Source organism: Ovis canadensis, chromosome 4, assembly GCF_042477335.2.
Source record: "Ovis canadensis isolate MfBH-ARS-UI-01 breed Bighorn chromosome 4, ARS-UI_OviCan_v2, whole genome shotgun sequence".
NCBI lineage: Eukaryota > Metazoa > Chordata > Mammalia > Artiodactyla > Bovidae > Ovis > Ovis canadensis.
The window spans coordinates 134,849,956-134,868,726 of NC_091248.1; positions in this window are offsets into that span (position 1 = coordinate 134,849,956).

Genomic DNA, 18,771 nt, shown 5'->3' on the forward strand with positions numbered 1-18,771 from the left:
TAAAAGTTAACATACTCCTCAGTTCAGTTCAGTCACTCAGTCATGTCTGACTCTTTGTGACCCCATGGACTGTAGCACGCCAGGCTTCCCTGTCCATCACCGACTCCCAGAGTTCACTCACATGCTTGTCCCTCAAGTCGGTGATGCCATCCAACCACTGCATCCTCTGTCGTCCCCTTCTCCTCCCGCCTTCAATCTTTCCCAGCATCAGAGTCTTTTCCAATGAGTCAGTTCTTCTCATCAGGTGGCCAAAGGATTGGAGCTTCAGCTTCAGCATCAGTCCTTCCAATGAATACTCAGGGCTGATTTCCTTTAGAATGGACTGGTTGGATCTCCTTGCAGTCCAAGGGACTCTCAAGAGTCTTCTCCAACACCACAGTTTAAAAGCATCAATTCTTCAGCACTCAGCTTTCTTTATAGTTCAACTCTCACATCCATACATGTCTACTGGAAAGACCATAGCCTTGACTAGATTGACCTTTGTCAGCAAAGTAATGTCTCTGTTTTTTTAATATGCTGTCTAGGTCAGTCATAGCTTTTCTTCCAAGGAGCAAGTGTCCTTTAATTCCATGGCTGCAGTCAGCATCTGTAGTGATTTTGGAGCCCCTCCCCCCATCCCCCCCGCAAGTGAAGTCTCTCAGTTTCCATTGTTTCCTACTATACAGCAGAAACATTCCACTTCTGGATTTTGTTTATATATATATGTCATCCATGACTGCTCATTGCAGGATTTTTGTTTTTGTTTTTGGCAATAGCTCCAAACTAGAAGCAATCCAAAAGCCCGTAAACAGGTGAATGGGAAGCAGATAGCTTCACTTCATATAGTGGAATGCTACCCAGCAATAAAAAGGAGTGAATCATTGATAGATGGTACCACATGGATAAATCCCAAAAGCCACCAAGCTGAATGAAAAAAGTGAAGCAAAATGAGTACATACTGCATGGTTCACTTACAAAACATCTATAAAATGCAAATTATGACTCCCCTAGAGGATATTTGTGGAGGACAGTGTTCCTAAGACTTATGCAGAATCAAGGGAATGCCCATACACTCTAACATGTTGCATGCAGAAAGGCATTTGTTGAAACTTAAGGCCCATCCCTTATTTGTAACGCATATTTTAAGCAACTCTAATCTCACCATCCCAAATATAACTCATCTTTCAAGCTCCAATCGAGCCTAGGACTCTTTCTAGCCCTGTCTCTAAGACAGGGAGTGTGCAGTTGTTGGCCAGTTGTGAGGCTGCTTCCGTTCGGCCTTCTCCCCAGAAACGATGCTCACACCTAGGAGTGGTCCTGACTCCCAGGCCACGGCCTGTCAGTCCAACCTGACTGGGACCAAATTCCAGTGTCCTCAGCATCTCTGAGCACTGGTGTCTGCTCTGTGCTGGCGTCCCACGGCTGTTGTCTCAGGGCCCCGTGCGTCTGCTGCTCTGAGTAAGCCAAGGGCACACGAAAACCACACAGACTTTTGGACTCCCTTCCCTGGAGCTCTGTGCTCTCCCTTCCCTAAATCACAGCCACTTAGCACTGAGTTCTGGCCTCCATTTTTCTGTCCAGAGAGCCTGTGGTCTCCACGTGGGCTCCAACCCCTGTGCTAGAGTCTGGAAGATGCTCTCAGGGAGAAGCAAGGACGCATGTGAGGCTCACATGTGTGCTTCTCTCATCTCGGGGGTCACAGCCTGTGTTTGTTGTCAAAAGCCTGCAAAGAGCAGCTTTGAATATTTAATTTAGCTTTTCCACTTGTTCATGGCAGGATAATAAGCCCAATATCATCCATTCCATCATGGGCAGAGCATGGTGAGATCTCTTATGTTGAGAATATTACACTTGGAAACCAGCTGTAGAGATAATTTGTGTCTAGGAGGACACTGTCTTCTCTCTCAGGGGCATATTTCGGTTGCTCAGCCGTATGTCAGGTCTCCAGGGCTGAGCTGGGTCGCAGCTAGGTGGTGGTGACCACCGCAGTCAGCTAGTTCCTTCCAGTTCTCCTTGTTCCTGCGGGACTGACGCTGTACCCCTCTGGGCCCTGGACATCAGCGCCCCCTCCAGCCCAGGGGCTCAGCCCCACAGGCTGTCCCAGGGGAAGAAAGGCCTCAGAGTCTGGGCACTTCTCATGATTCCACCCTCTCAGGGAAGTTGTGTACACCGACCTACATGTACATCAAATGTCTGCATTGATTCAGCTTTTCTACTCATCTTCAGCAGGGGACTGTCACGCGGTCTAGACCAGGGCTTGGCAACCTTTCTGTGAATGGCCAGACGGTGCACGTCTGAGCCAGCGGGACACACTCGCCACCACGCCCCTCAACGGTGCTGCACAGCACCAATGCAGCACAGAAATGCGTGAGTGCAGCTGCGCTGCAACAGACCTTCACATGCATTCAGGCGTGGGCCGGAGGCCACTTTTCCCTTATCCAGGGGGCTGTTACCAAGGCCCCAGGTTTCTACCTTGTTTGTTGGTATGGTCTCCTCATCTATGAATTAGTTGAGAAATGAACCATGTTTCCTATTTCTCTGGCATCTTCTTTAAGCTGACGCTCAGAGGGTCACATGCCATCTGTCCTATGGACACTGTTAGCTGTTCAGGAAGATGGGAGGGCGCAGGTGTCCAGTTGTGGCTAGAATCTAAGCTGAGAAAAGTGCTGTGTAATGGGAAATCAAGTTTAAAATGGTCAAGCCAAGATCTTTTTCGAGGTTTTGAAAACTCAGGGTTTGAAACTCTCAAGGGGTAATCCTGTTCTTTAGATTCGAAGCAATTAAAATTCAAGAAGGAAGAGTAGGCATTAGAATGTGCTATGAAGGCTTCTTACCAGGAGGCTTGAAACGCATGCAGCCATGCATTCAGCCTCAGTCCTTTGTAGTTTACTGGCTTAAGAGTTATCAGCTCCAATCAGATATCGATTGCATATCTAAAGACCGAAGTGCTTTCAGAGCTACTTTATAAGTGTGAGTAATGTCTGTACTTCTTTCCTTGGATAAATTCAATGGTTAAAATACATTCAGAGTACAAAATTGGATAGAAAAGATACTGTTAGTGCTGTTTATAAAGTGAAAGAGCACTAATGGGACATTTTGAAATGGGACCCGATAAAGTGGGTAAAATTGATATCTCTTTGAAACCAAAAAACGTTTACAAGATTTAAAAGCATTGAGCTAGCTTGGTATTGAAATATTTACCTGAATAAAAACAGCTATAATACAGTGAAAGTTCTTGAATTAATATGAATCATTTTTTCTTGTCATCATAGTGATGAGGCAGAACATGGCTTGAAACCTAAATGCATTTTCAAACTCTAAATCCTTGCCATTTACCTTGATTTGTTTTTACTTAGTTTTGCTACTTCTACTTTGTAGCTTAAAATAAGGCTGTTGAAAATGTTGGACGTGTTTTATGTTCCTTTTTTTGGCTATGAAAATGGAAAATATTAGAATAAAGTAATATCCAGCATTAGAGTTTGAGTGAATGCTCTGACACATGGATGTAATCTTTCTGCAGAACAATTTGTTGGGGCATAGCAAAAGTCTTAGAAAACTAATCATAGGCTCTTTAACCCAAATTTATTATTTCTAGGCATATATCCTAAGGAAACATCAAGAAAATTTAGCTTAGGTAACAATATTATACAAGCATAAAATCATACCATGGCAGTGAGCTTATGAACCTGAACAGACCTTGTGTGGGTTAGTTCACTCTACGTCACCCTATGTCTTTATTATTAGACACAGAAATGGAAATCAGTTAGATGTCCAGACTCCCTTGCAGCTAGGGATCCACATATAACCTGAGGTCTGCCAAGAAAGCCCACCCATCTCGAACTGGACGCAGGAGGGAGTGATGGGAAGGGACACAGTGAAATGTCAGCAGTGTTGACACTTGCTTGTCCCTGAACTCACGTGGCTGGCTGGCTTCATTGGCAGCTTACAGAGAATGGCCAAGATCATCTCCATTCCAACTGCAGGGTACTCAGGGTCCATGAGCACGTGGTGATCCTCATAGTCAGCATTCTTCTGACTGAGGCCAATGCCATATTCCATCAGCACAGCGGATAACAGAGTTACAGTCTTGCACCTCCAGGGAGGCTGTATCAGTGACTCAGTCAGGAGGTGGAAAGTGGAGAGCAATCAGCTGTGCCCCACAGGCCTCAGTCGTATGAACAGCTCTGAGTCACCAGCTGGTGACAGCTTTCTCTTCAAGTTCACAAAGTGGAGTCAAAGTTTAAACCAGAGCAGGAGGCGGGGGGCAGTGCTCAGGAGAGGAAGACTCTTCGTGATGGACTCTAGTCGCCAGCAAGCGACCCGACAGCTCCCCACCCGCCGCAGCACGTGGCGCAGACCCTCTGCCTAGGCACCCGTGTGTGCCTGAGGGTGTGTGTGCATGCACTTGCGTGTGTGAGTGTGGGTTTGTGCACACACACCCAGGCTCAACTTGAGAAGTGGTTTTCAACATTACACTGTATAAATCTGGCCAGAGTTTCAGTTAATGATTTTTCTCTAGAGGGCCTCTCTGATATCTGACAATTTCTCAGAATACCACCCTCTTTACTGGGAAATAATGCAGTATGGAGGTATTTCCTCTTCATTACAAAAGCTGGATTTTAAAAAATAATAGTACTGTATATAAAACATAACTAGTAAGGACCTGCTGTATAGCACAGGGAACCCCACTTAATATTCTGTAATGGCTTATACGGGAAAAGAATCTAAAAATTAGTGGATATATGTATGTTGTTGTTCAGTTGCTAAACTGTGTCTGACTCTTTGTGACCCCATGGACTGCAGCACGCCAGGCCTCCTTGTCCAACACCATCTCCTGGAGCTTGCTCAAACTCATGTCCATAGAGTCGGTGATGCCATCCAACCATCTCATCCTCTGTCGTCCCCTTCTCCTCCTGCCTTCAGTCTTGCCCAGCATCAAGGTCTTTTCTAGAGACAGCTCTTTGTATTAGGTGGCCAAAGTATTGGAGCTTCAGCATCAGTGCTTCCAATGAATATTCAGGATTGATTTCCTTTAGGATTGATTGGTTTAATCTCCTTGCAGTCCAAGGGACTCTCAAGAGTCTTCTCTAACACCACAGTTCAAAAGCATCGACTTTTCAGCACTCAGCTTTCTTTACAGTCTAACTCTTACATCCATACATGACTACTGGAGAGACCATAGCTCTGACTATACAAACCTTTGCTGGCAAAGTGATATGTGTGCTTTTTAATACACTAAGTTGGTCATAGCTTTTCTTCCAAGGAGCAAGCGTCTTTTAATTTCATGGCTGCAGTCACTGACTGCAGTGATTTTTGAGCCCAAGAAAATAAAATGTGTTCTATCTCCCACTTCCCCGTCTATTTGCCATGGCTTGATGGGACTGGCTGCCATGATCACCCCTTTTTAATGTTGAGTTTCAAGCACACTTTTCACTCTCCTCCTCTATGCTCATTAAGATGCTCTTCAGTTCCTCTTCACTTTCTGCCAGTAGAGTGATATCATCTGCTTACCTGAAGCTGTTGACATTTCTCATGGCAATCTTAATTCCAGCTTGTGGTTCATCCAGTCCAACATTTTGCATGATGTACTCTGCATGTAAGTTACATAAGCAGGTATATGTTTATGTATAACTTATTCACTGTGCTGTACAGCAGAAAGTAACACAATATTGTGAATCTATTATACTACAATAAAAAGTTAAAATAATAATAACACTTAACAGTTGTTGGATGGATCCTTTGTATCTGAAGATGTTCCAAGTGCATACCTAATAATTTCTGCAGCATTAATAACAGCCTTGAAGTAAGTAGCATTATTACTCCCTTTCCAGATGAGAAGTGCCTCGCCTGAAGTCCAGACTTACTAAAAGGCAGGGCTAGTTTCCTCCCATATCTGGAAGGTGCGCTCCTCACTGTGACGTGCCCAAGCAGGGCATAAAGGAACACTCCTATACCCCACATGCTCCTTGTAGAGCTGTTTCCACCCTCAAGACCCAGACAGCCTTTCTCACAAGTGCTTCCAACACATCCTGAGAACAGCTCCAATTGGAGCTAGTTCCCGTCTTCCTTTCTAGATGGGACAAGGGAACGCCCACCCCCAGCCCCCCCGCCCCCGGCCTTCCTATCCCCAGGTGACTGGACTCCACTCCTCTGAGTCTAGGTAACCCTGACCTGGTAGATGTCAGGCCGCAACGTGCCGAGTGGCCTCACTTCACTTCTGACCACAAACCCTATGTGTTTTCCACCTCCAAGGCCACCGTCACCCCCCTACCTTTCCTGTGCTGGACTCAAGCAATGTCTTACTTTTATTTCACAAATGAAACAAGAGCAATCAGACTGGAAGCTTATCTCCCAACCAAGAATCTGCCATCTGGTTGTACCGAAGCCCACGTGGCCAGCCTGTGGCCAGTCTTGGTGGATGAACCTTGTGTCCCTTCAAGACAGCAAGCTCCACACACCTGCTCAAGGACATCACCACACTCTCTCCCACACCTTTCATCATCAACCGTCGACTTTTTCCTTTAGGTAATTGTGTACCCAGGTGCTCAGGCCTAAAGCATTTCCCCAAATAAGGGAAATGCATCTCCCCTCCTGGCTCACTGTCAGGTCCTGGGGTGATGCTCCAGAGCCTGGTTTGGCCAGGTCACGTCTCAGCAGCTGCTTCTCTGCCCAGACTGTGGATAAGCCTCCTGACCATGTGTCCTGTCTCCCCCATGGTGCCCAGAACCACAATCCTGGAGCTGGCATCACAGCCCAGCTCTGCCCTGAAGGCGTCTGAATGATCCCTCTGGAACACTGAGGATAAAAATGCAGTCTTCGCTGAAGCCTGTCCTGACGTGCCGGCCTCCTCCTACCCCAGCCCCTGAGGCTTTGTCCCTGGCCTTAGAACTCTCCCCAAGCTCTGCACAATATCATCTTCTCCAGCTCAGTGTCTCCTCGGCAGTCTCAGGGATCCTCCTCCTCCCGCCGTTGTTTCTCCCCAGCACTTATTCCCATGAGCAATGCTATTATCTATTTTCCTCTTTGTTAGCTTGTCTCCTTCACTAGAACAAAACCTCCACAGCAGGGGCCACCAAATCTGCCTGTTCACCACGTGTCTTCAGTGAGCACACAGTAAGAGCTCAATAAATACTGGTTTGAATTAGTTAATTAATTTGGCCCAGAGCCATGTGCACCACCACACTGCAGGTTTGACATGGGGAACCCTGGGAGGGAAAGTGCATTTCCCAAGAGAAGTCCATGTGCCTAGGAAGTTCCTATGTGCTGGACTTCTCTGTCATATATATTTTTGCATCAAGAGACAAGGCCAAAGTATTTTTTTAAAGGTATTTACAACCAGTTTATCCTGAAAATTATAAAGCTTGAAACAATGTACTTTGTCTAAATGGCAGTCCACTCCAGCATTCTTGCCTGGAGAATCCCATGGATGGAGGAAACTGGCAGGCTATTTATTGTCCATAGAGTTGCAAAGAGTTGGACATAACCGAGTGACCTGGCACTTTGAGACATGTATAGCTAATTTTGCAGCTGATGCAGACTATGGAGGGATTTTGAAAGCAAATTATTATCCTGGAATTAGTTCTTTGTTTTTGGTTAATAAAAATTTATATTTTACATTTCCAGTAAGTTTTAGATTGGAACTCCCCCAAAAGACATAAACAAATTAAATCTCACACATAAACTGGGTTCTTGAGAAGCAGCCCAGTGTCAGAGCGTGACATGCCCACTCCCTGATCATGGTTCTAGGGGTGATGCTTCAAGGCAACAGACTCCCTGGGCCTTTACTCACAATGCCCAGCGCCATTACTGGGCCCTGCTGAAATAAATCTTAGGTATTTATGGTCCATTTTTCACGGATGTTAAATTAGTAGTGAGTTGTTTGGGGGAAATAGACAGCTGTATTATTGCAATTATATATGATAAGAATTTTTTGTTTAACACCGACAGCATATTCCTCTTCTACATTAGAGAATTTTCCAGAAAACCAAAGCATATTTCCACTCCTGCACATGCAAGTCTTCTCCATCAGAGAACACTGATCACACTGTGGACTTTCCTTATAACTCACAGTCATTATAATTTAAATTTTTTATAAAACTATAGTTTTATTTTTATAATTTTTTATTAGGCATTGAATATTAATAAAGTGCAAACTTAATTAATTCTTTAGTTTAGTTGGATGGTGAGACCCTTCCATTGATCTGGTTGCTGCAGCTAGTCTCAACTGAGAGAGAAAAGCTAGGAACAGGCAGAAGGGGCTTAGACTCTGGAGACGGAGGATGAAGAGAGTGTGGCGCAATCCAGGAAGACGCCACCAGCTCACAGTTCACTTCAGGGGGATGGGGTGAGAGGGCTTCATAAAAGAACCCAGGGAGGAGACAGGTCGCAGACCGAGCAGCCTCACCCTGTCAGATTCCCCAAGGGTCCAGAAGAGTTTCTGTTTCCAAGATGGGACTTTTCCTGAACTACAGCCTTCATCCCCTCGGCGGTGCTGTTAGTTGCTTCCACGTTAGTTGCTCCATGACCTCCCCATTCTTAGATACGTACACAAAGTTATATAAAATGAAAAACAGGAGCTTGGGCGCCGATAATGGCATCCTATATTTAAATAGTACTTACATACTTTAAATGCATTTTAGTAAACTCATGAGCTTCCTATTTCCTAAACTCTAATAAGCACGAAAACCTACAACATGATAGAAAATCTTTGTAACCGAGAAGCTAATCACACTGTCTCTACTGCATAAAATGCTGTACTGCTCTAGAGTGTATGAAAATTAATGACGCAAAAAAAATGTAGCTTTTCCTTCAAACAGCTTGTGACTTCATTGATGAGATAACGCAGAGAGAAGAAAGCAAAAAGCCATAATTAATAGATGAGTTTATGGTTAAATTCTGTGGGGACTGTCTTGGGATGAGCTTCCTCCAGAAGGAGACCTGGAGACAGACGCGTGTGCGAGCAATGTGTTTGGAGCATGTTCTTAGGAACCGCCCCCAGGAGGAGGGGCAACGTGAACAGTGGGCGGGAAGAAGAGCTTAAGGGGGCTCAAGCCTCCGGGGGACTTTGGGAGCTGCTACAGAGCAGGCTGCCCGCTCCCGGACAAGGTGCCACAGCTGGGGCATTCACCGCCAGCTCATGCCACTGCTGGGTGGAGCTGCTCCCAGGAATGTCGGGGGGAGTCCAGAAACCAGACAAAGGCTCTGGGGACGTGGTGAGGACCCACAGGGTCTGCCTCCAGGGTGCTCCCTAACAAAGAAAACGTATCTCAGAGCTTGGATCATTGAGGAAGTCGTCTTGGGGACTTACATCTTAAAAAATAGTTCAGATTCTGAGCAGAAAGAAGAGCGAGGGCAACAGTTTGGACCGCTGGCTGGTGAGAGCCAGAGTCGGCAGCAGCAGGCAGCATCTTGCCAAGGCTCTCATGGAGACCAGAAAGAACTGAGGGTACACTCTGGAGGAACCTGAGTTCACACGGGGCTGTGGGCAACTTAAAGACTGAAAGTAGACCGCAGCTCCTGCACTGGAACATTGGCAGAGCTGCTGATAAGTTTCCTACCGGGAAAGAGACTACCTCAGGGGTTATTTCACGGTTGAGCTGCTTTCAAAATTCTCAGACTGCAGGGGCTGGCAATGGGCCTTGCAGTGCTGGGTACTGCCTTTTAGAGGTACTAGGCCATAAGTCTGAGAGGTCTATGTGTTTTTACAGTGCTTTAGCGATAGATGTATGTCTGAGGGTCTTCCCAGGTGGCTCTAGCGCTGAAGAACCTGCCCGCCAGTGCAGGAGACGTGAGACCTGGGTTCAGTCCGTGCGTCGGGAAGATCCCCTGGAGGAGGGCATGGCAACCCACTCCAGTATTCTTGTCTGGAGAATCCCACGGACAGTGGAGTCTGGTGGGCTACAGTCCATAGAGTCACAATGAGTCGGACACACCCACATATGTCTGAGAATTCAGAAGCACTAGGAATCTTGGTTGGAAATCTGCTTAAATACACTAGCAGAGGGCTGTCTTTAGCCTCTGGGCTGTCCTCTCTGGGATGAAAAGAGAAGCAGAGGCTGAGGGTGGGGAACTTTCCCAGGCTCAGCTCAACATCTCCATCCACATTGTACCCCAGAAACCATGACTTCAGCCTCCAGATCTGCCCCTATTTTCTTTACGTTATTATTTTTTTTTTGTAGTGTTTGTTTTTTCCCCGTGTAGCAACTGGATTGACTGTGGGAAGCAGTTATTTTTAGAGCATCACAAGGTTTTCTTTGGAGCCAATTCAGTGTCTTGAAGTTCTCCAGTATCCAAACCAGGAGGAAAAAATCTGCTTCTCTTTGTTGTGGGGACCTGCTGAGAGGCCAGCTCTGCCTCATTGGATTACGTCTCTACCGTACTTTCTTCTGGCTGACTCACCCCAGAGGTGGAAGCCTCCAATCCCTATGCCCCAGGGTCTGAGCTACTGAGGCTCCTGGCACACAGCTGAGCTAGAAGAAGGTTGCAGGGGCCCTGGTCTCTTTTCCCCTCTGCTGTGACCTCAGCACAGTTCCGGACATGGTTGTCAGCCAGACTGGATGAAGCACAAGCTGGAATCAAGATTGTCGGGAGAAATATCAATAACTTCAGATACGCAGATGACACCACCCTTATGGCAGAAAGCGAAGAAGATCTAAAGAGCCTCTTGATGAAAGTGAAAGAGGAGAGAGAAAAAGTTGGCTTAAAGCTCAACATTCAGAAACCTAAGATCATGGCATCCAGTCCCATCACTTCATGGCAAATAGATGGGGAAACAAAGGAAACAGTGAGAGACTATTTTCTTGGGCTCCAAAATCACTGCAGATGGGGACTGCAGCCATGAAATTAAAAGATGCTTGCTCCTTGGAAGAAAAGCTATGACAAACCTAGACAGCATATTAAACAGCAGAGACATTACTTTGCTGACAAAGGTCCAGCTAGTCAAAGCTATGGCTTTTCCAGTAGTCATGTATGGATGTGAGAGTAGGACTATAAAGAAAGCTGAGAGCTGAAGAATTGATGCTTTTGAGCTGTGGTGTTGGAGAAGACTCTTGAGAGACCCTTGGACAGCAAGGAGATCCAACCAGTCCATCCTAAAGGAAATCAGTCCTGAGTATTCATTGGAAGGACTGATGCTGAAGCTGAAACTCCAATACTTGGCCACCCAATGTGAAGAACTGACTCATTGGAAAAGACCCTGATGCTGGGCAAGACTGAAGGCAGGAGAAGAAGGGGATGACAGAGGATGAGATGATTGGACGGCATCACTCAGTTGATGGACATGAGTTTGAGCAAACTCTGGGAGTTGGTGATGGACAGGGAAGCCTGGTGAGCTGGAATCCATGTGGTCACAAAGAGTTGGACATGACTGAGTGACTGAACTGAACCGAACTGATGAATGGGAACATGGTCTCTGTGAGGACAGATATAAGGAAAGGGGTCTTAGGACATGGAACCTGAGCCAAGGACCCCAGTGAGATGATTTATCCAGGAAGGATTCTGGGAGTGAGGGAGCAGGGAGGGAAGGAGCAGGGCAGGGTGAGAGGTCAGAGAAGCTCAGAACAAGACAGGGCAGCTGGGCTCAGAGTAGGTTCTGCCTCTGGGCAAAAGCACTGGCATCTTGTTCCCTCATATCAGATGGTGCTTGGTGTAGGGAGGAGGCAAGTGGAAATTTCTGGCAGGTTTCTTCTTTGGGTGATGCAACTTCACATCTGGAGCATCTTCTGAGTGAACAGCCACAGCAGCCAGGTCTGGACAAGCAGGGCCTGTGGGGGCCTTGGCGGGGTCAGCAGTTCTGCTTGGAGCTTCTGTTTAGAATTTGTGGGGATTTATTGAAGTATAGTTCATGTACCTATTACATTAGCTCAGGTGCACATAGTGATTTGACATTGACTTCACCGTACATCGATCACCGCTTTGCGTCTAGTGACAGTCGACTCTCACACAGCTAATACTGCATTACTGACTCTGCCTCACTGTGTATTTTATCTCTGTGACTTGTTTATCAGTTCAGTTCAGTTCAGTTGCTCAGTCGTGTCAGACTCTTTGAGACCCCATAAATCACAGCACGCCAGGCCTCCCTGTCCATCACCATCACCCGGAGTTCACTCAGACTCAGGTCCATCGAGTCAGTGATGCCATCCAGCCATCTCATACTCAGTCGTCCCCTTCTCCTCCTGTCCCCAATCCCTCCCAGCATCAGAGTCTTTTCCAATGAGTCAACTCTTCGCATGAGGTGGCCAAAGTACTGGAGCTTCAGCTTTAGCATCAGTCCTTCCAAAGAAATCCCAGGGTTGATCTCCTTCAGAATGGACTGGTTGGATCTCCTTGCAGTCCAAGGGACTCTCAAGAGTCTTCTCCAACACCACAGTTCACAAGCATCCATTCTTCGGCGCTCAGCCTTCTTCACAGTCCAACTCTCACATCCATACATGACCACAGGAGAAACCATAGCTTTGACTAGACGGACCTTAGTCGGCAAAGTAATGTCTCTGCTTTTGAATATGCTATCTAGGTTGGTCATCACTTTTCTTCCAAGGAGTAAGCGTCTTTTAATTTCATGGCTGCAGTCACCATCTGCAGTGATTCTGGAGCCCAAAAAGATAAAGTCTGACACTGTTTCCACTGTTTCCCCATCTATTTCCCATGAAATGATGGGACCAGATGCCATGATCTTCGTTTTCTGAATGTTGAGCTTTAAGCCAACTTTTTCTCTCTCCTCTTTCACTTTCATCAAGAGGCTGTTTAGCTCCTCTTCACTTTCTGCCATAAGGGTGGTGTCATATTCATATCTGAGGTTATTGATATTTCTCCCGGCAATCTTAATCACAGCTTGTGTTCTTCCAGTCCAGCGTTTCTCATGATGTACTCTGCATATAAGTTAAATAAGCAGGGTGACAATATACAGCCTTGACGTACTCCTTTTCCTATTTGGAAGCAGTCTGTTGTTCCGTGTCCAGTTCTAACTGTTGCTTCCTGACCTGCATACAGATTTCTCAAGAAGAAGGTCAGGTGGTCTGGTATTCCCATCTCTCTCAGAATTTTCCACAGTTGATTGTGATCCACACAGTCAAAGGCTTTGGCATAGTCAATAAAGCAGAAATAGATGTTTATTTTTGGAACTCTCTTGCTTTTTCCATGATCCAGCCCATGTTGGCAGTTTGATCTCTAGTTCCTCTGCCTTTTCTACAACCAGCTTGAACATCAGGGAGTTCACGGTTCATGTATTGCTGAAGCCTGGCTTGGAGAATTTTGAGCATTACTTTACTAGCATGTGAGATGAGTGCAATTGTACGGTAGTTGAGCATTCTTTGGCATTGCCTTTCTTTGGGATTGGAATGAAAACTGACCTTTTCCAGTCCTGTGGCCCCTGCTGAGTTTTCCAAATTTGCTGGCATATTGAGTGCAGCATTTTCACAGCATCATCTTTCAGGATTTGAAACAGCTCCACTGGAATTCCATCACCTCCACTAGCTTTATTCATAGTGATGCTTTCTAAGGCCCACTTGACTTCACATTCCAGGATGTCTGGCTCTAGGTGAGTGATCACACCATCGTGATTATCTGGGTCATGAAGATCTTTTTTGTACAGTTCTTCCGTGTATTCTTGCCACCTCTTCTTAATATCTTCTGCTTCTGTTAGGTCCATACCATTTCTGTCCTTGATCGAGCCCATCTTTGCATGAAATATTCCCTTGGTATCTCTAATTTTCTTGAAGAGATCTCTAGTCTTTCCCATTCTGTTGTTTTCCTCTGTTTCCAGAGGAAACAGAACAACTCTGTTGTTCCCCTCCAGAGTACTGGAGTGGGGTGCCATTCTAGTCTTTTCTATTCTATTGTTTTCCTCTGTTTCTTTGCATTGATCGCTGAAGAAGGCTTTCTTATCTCTTCTTGCTATTCTTTGGAACACTGCATTCAGATGCTTATATCTTTCCTTTTCTCCTTTGCTTTTCGCCTCTCTTCTTTTCACAGCTATTTGTAAGGCCTCCCCAGACAGCCATTTTGCTTTTTTACATTTCTTTTCCATGGGGATGGTTTTGATCCCTGTCTCCTGCACAATGTCACGAACCTCATTCCATAGTTCATTAGGCACGCTATCTATCAGATCTAGGCCCTTAAATCTATTTCTCACTTCCACTGTATTTATCATAAGGGATTTGATTTAGGTCATACCTGAATGGTCTAGTGGTTTTCCCTACTTTCTTCAATTTGAGTCTGAATTTGGTAATAAGGAGTTCATGATCTGAGCCACAGTCAGCTCCTGGTCTTGTTTTTGTTGACTGTATAGAGCTTCTCCATCTTTGGCTGCAAAGAATATAATCAATCTGATTTCGGTGTTGACCATCTGGTGATGTCCATGTGTAGAGTCTTCTCTTGTGTTGTTGGAAGAGGATGTTTGCTATGACCAGTGCATTCTCTTGGCAAAACCCTATTACTCTTTGCCCTGCTTCATTGCGCATTCCAAGGCCAAATTTGCCTGTTACTCCAGGTGTTTCTTGACTTCCTACTTTTGCATTCCAATCCCCTATAATGAAAAGGACATCTTTCTTGGGTGTTAGTTCTAAAAGGTCTTGTAGGTCTTCATAGAAACATTCAACTTCAGCTTCTTCAGCGTTACTGGTTGGGGCATAGACTTGGACAACTGTGATATTGAATGGTTTGCCTTGGAAACGAACAGAGATTATTCTGTCGTTTTTGAGATTGCATCCATTGCTGTCCCATGTGTCTCCTTACCGCCACCGTTCCTGACCTTCAACATGGGATAGCTCCTCTAGGCCCCGTTCGTATCTCTTAACCTCCTTCACTTGTTTCATGTCCCCACCTTCCTCCTGTGTATAATCTTGCCTCCTTTGTTGTAGATTAATTAACAGTGTACCTGTGCATTTATTTTTTTGACTCCATTGCTGTCTCTTTTGCTCCAGTGACAGCGTGTCTTGACTACTATAACTCTGCAGAATAGTCTGAAGTCAGGCGTCTTGGTGCCACCGGCTCTGCTCTTCTTTCTCAAGATTGCTTTGGTTATTCAGGATCTGTTGTGCCTATTCTAAATCTTTTAGAATTATTTGCCCCAGTTCTATGAAAAATGCCATTGCTACTTTGGTAGGGATTGCGTTGAATCTGTAGATTGCCTTGGGTAGTCTGGTCCTTTAACACGTTAATTCTTCCAATCTGCCAGCACAGTTTATCTTTCCCTTTATTTGTGCCATCTTCACATCCGTCGTCAGGTCTTACAGACACGTCTTATCGCCATAGTGCACAAGTCCTTCAGCTTTTTGGTTAGATTCATTCCTAGGTGTTTTATTCTGTTTGATGCAATTGTAAATGAAATTATTTTCTAATTTGTCATTATTGTATAGAAGTATTACAGATTTCTGTGTATTAATCTTGTATCCTGCAACTTTATGAGTTCATGTATTAATTCTAGTAGGTTTTCTGGTGAGGTCTTTAAGATTCTATATATGTCGTTGAGTCACTAAGTTGTGTCTGACTCTTTGAGACCCAGTGGACTGTGGCACACAAAGCTTCCCTGTCCTTCACTATCTCCTGGAGTTTGCTCAACTTCCTGTCTATTGAACCGGTGGTGCTATCTAGCCATCTCATCCTCTGCTGCCGCCTTCTCCTTTTGCCCTCAATCTTTCCCAGCATCAGAGTCTTTTCCAGTGAGTCAGCTGTGTGTGTGTGTCTGTGTGTGTCTGTGTGTCTGTGTGTGTCTGTGTGTGTCTGTGTGTGTGTCTCTGTGTGTGTGTCTGTGTCTGTGTGTGTCTGTGTGTGTGTCTGTGTGTGTCTGTCTGTGTGTGTGTGTCTGTGTGTGTGTCGCTGTGTGTGTCTGTGTGTGTCTGTGTCTGTGTGTGTCTGTGTGTGTGTCTGTGTGTGTGTGTCTCTGTGTGTGTGTCTGTCTGTGTGTGTGTCTGTGTCTGTGTGTGTCTGTGTCTGTGTCTGTGTGTGTCTGTCTGTGTGTCTGTGTGTGTGTCTGTGTGTGTGTGTCTGTGTGTGTGTGTGTCTGTGTGTGTGTCTGTGTCTGTGTGTGTCTGTGTGTGTGTCTGTGTGTGTGTGTCTGTGTGTCTCTGTGTCTGTGTCTGTGTGTGTCTGTGTGTGTAGGTGTGTGTGTGTGTTTCTGTGTGTGTGTGTCTGTGTGTCTGTGTCTGTGTGTGTCTGTGTCTGTGTCTGTGTGTGTGTGTCTGTGTGTGTCTGTGTGTGTGTGTCTGTGTGTCTGTGTGTGTGTCTGTGTCTGTGTGTGTCTGTGTCTGTGTGTGTCTGTGTGTGTAGGTGTGTGTGTCTGTGTCTGTGTGTGTGTGTCTGTCTGTGTGTCTGTGTGTGTCTGTGTGTGTCTGTGTGTGTGTCTGTGTCTGTGTGTGTCTGTGTGTGTGTCTGTGTGTGTCTCTGTGTGTCTGTGTCTGTGTGTGTCTGTGTGTGTCTGTGTGTGTGTCTGTGTCTGTGTGTGTCTGTGTGTGTGTCTGTGTGTGTGTCTGTGTCTGTGTGTGTCTGTGTGTGTGTCTGTCTGTGTGTCTGTGTGTGTGTGTCTGTGTGTGTCTGTGTGTGTCTGTGTCTGTGTCTGTGTCTGTGTCTGTGTCTGTGTGTGTCTGTGTCTGTGTGTGTGTGTCGGTGTCTGTGTGTGTGTGTCTGTGTGTGTGTGTCTGTGTCTGTGTGTGTGTGTCTGTGTGTGTGTCTGTGTGTGTCTGTGTGTGTGTCTGTGTGTGTCTGTGTGTGTGTGTCTGTCTGTGTGTCTGTGTGTGTGTCTGTGTGTGTCTGTGTGTGTCTGTGTGTGTGTCTGTGTCTGTGTGTGTCTGTGTGTGTGTCTGTGTGTGTCTGTGTGTGTCTGTGTCTGTGTGTGTGTCTGTGTGTGTCTGTGTGTGTGTCTGTGTCTGTGTGTGTCTGTGTGTGTGTCTGTGTGTGTCTGTGTATGTCTGTGTCTGTGTCTGTGTGTGTCTGTGTGTGTCTGTGTCTGTGTGTGTGTCTGTGTGTGTCTGTGTGTGTGTCTGTGTCTGTGTGTGTCTGTGTGTGTGTCTGTGTGTGTCTGTGTGTGTCTGTGTGTGTGTGTCTGTGTGTGTGTCTGTGTGTGTGTCTGTGTGTGTCTGTGTGTGTGTCTGTGTGTGTCTGTGTGTGTGTGTGGTATATTGTCATCTACAAGCAGTGACAGTGCTATTTCTCTCTTTCCAATTTGGGTTCATATTATTTCCATCTTTTTTTCTCTTTTTTCTTGTCTGATTGCTGTGACTAGCACCTCTAGAGGGCTTCCCTGGTGGCTCAGTTGAGTGGTGAGAGTGGGCATCCTTGTCTTGTTCCCAGTCTTAGAGGAAATATTTTCAGCTTTTCACCATTGATGATGTTTGCTGTGGGTTTGTCATATATTGTTTTTATTATGTTGAGGTATGTAACCTCTCTACACAGTTTGTTGATAATTTTTGTAATAAATGGATGTTGAATTTTGTCAGGAGCTTTCCCTGCATCTATTATATGATCACATGATTTTTATTCCTTAATTTGTTAATTTAGTGTATCTCACTGGTTGATTTACAGATAAACTTGCTTCTCTGAGACAAATACCATTTGATCATGGTATATGATCCTTTTAATGTATTGTTGAATTTAGTGTGCTAATATTTTGTTAAGGACTTTTCAAGTGAACACTGATGCACCTGTGGTCATCAATATTATGGGTCTGTAATTTTATTTTTTCTTTTCTTTTGTGGTGTCTTTGTCTAGTTTTGGTATCAGGGTTATGATGGCCTCACAGACTGAGCTTGGAAGCATTCCTTGCTCTTCAATTCTTCTGAACTAGTTTGAGAAGGATAAGTGATAAGTTCATTAAATATTTTGTAGCATTTACCTGTGAGGTCATCTGGCCTTGGACTTTGTTTGTTGGGAGTTTTTTGATTATTGATTCAATTTCATTACCAGTAATTGGTCTGTCCTTGTTTTCTCTTTCTTCCTGAGCAAGTGGGAGACTACACATATATAGAAATTTATCTATTCCTTGTAGGTTGTCCATTTTGTTGGCATATCTGTATTTCTGTGGTGTCAGCTGTAACTTCTCTTCTTTCATTTCTAATCAGCTGCCTAAGACATTGGATAACAGTGAGGCAAACAACAGTCTGACCAGAAGCATAAAGGAAAAGAGGCCCATGAGACGCGCACAGGGGTTTGTTAGAGCTCTGTGAGGACCTCCTTGGGAATCTAGACGGCCACACGCATGCCCAGGGCTGCGGACACGCTGAGAATGAACCCGAGCTTCTGAGCTGGTGGGAGGTGAAGCCACGGCAGAGTTCCTGACTGCCTGGCTGCGTGCTGAGGGCCTGCCACGGCACAGAACCTTGGCAGGGCCTAGAGACTTCGCGGTTCCAGGTGCTCAAGAAAACCAGTCCAGTTGTTTTTGACCACTAAGCTAGCTGGGCAGAGACGGTCGTGGCCACACGAGAAAATAGATTCACAGAATTAGTTCAGAAAGGTCACCAGAAAAGCAACAGCGATGAAAAGCGCTGCTACTGCACAAAAGGCAGCAGCAGGGAGCGCTGCGCGGGGGCGAGCCTGACTCAGTGTCTCCGCGTTACATTGCTTACAGTGCCGCTTACAGGGCATGCAGAGAAGCAAGAAAGCGCCGCCCATAGGACATGCAGAGAAGCAAGAAAGCCCCGCCGTACACAGGGAGCAGCACTCACAGAGACTCCTGAGGATGCCCACGGTGGAGTTACCAGTCGAAGCCTCAAGTCAGACACTTTAAATATGTTAAAAAACTGAAGAAAGCCATGTCTAAGCAACTAAAGTATGACTGTAATGTCTCATCACAATGGAGCACAT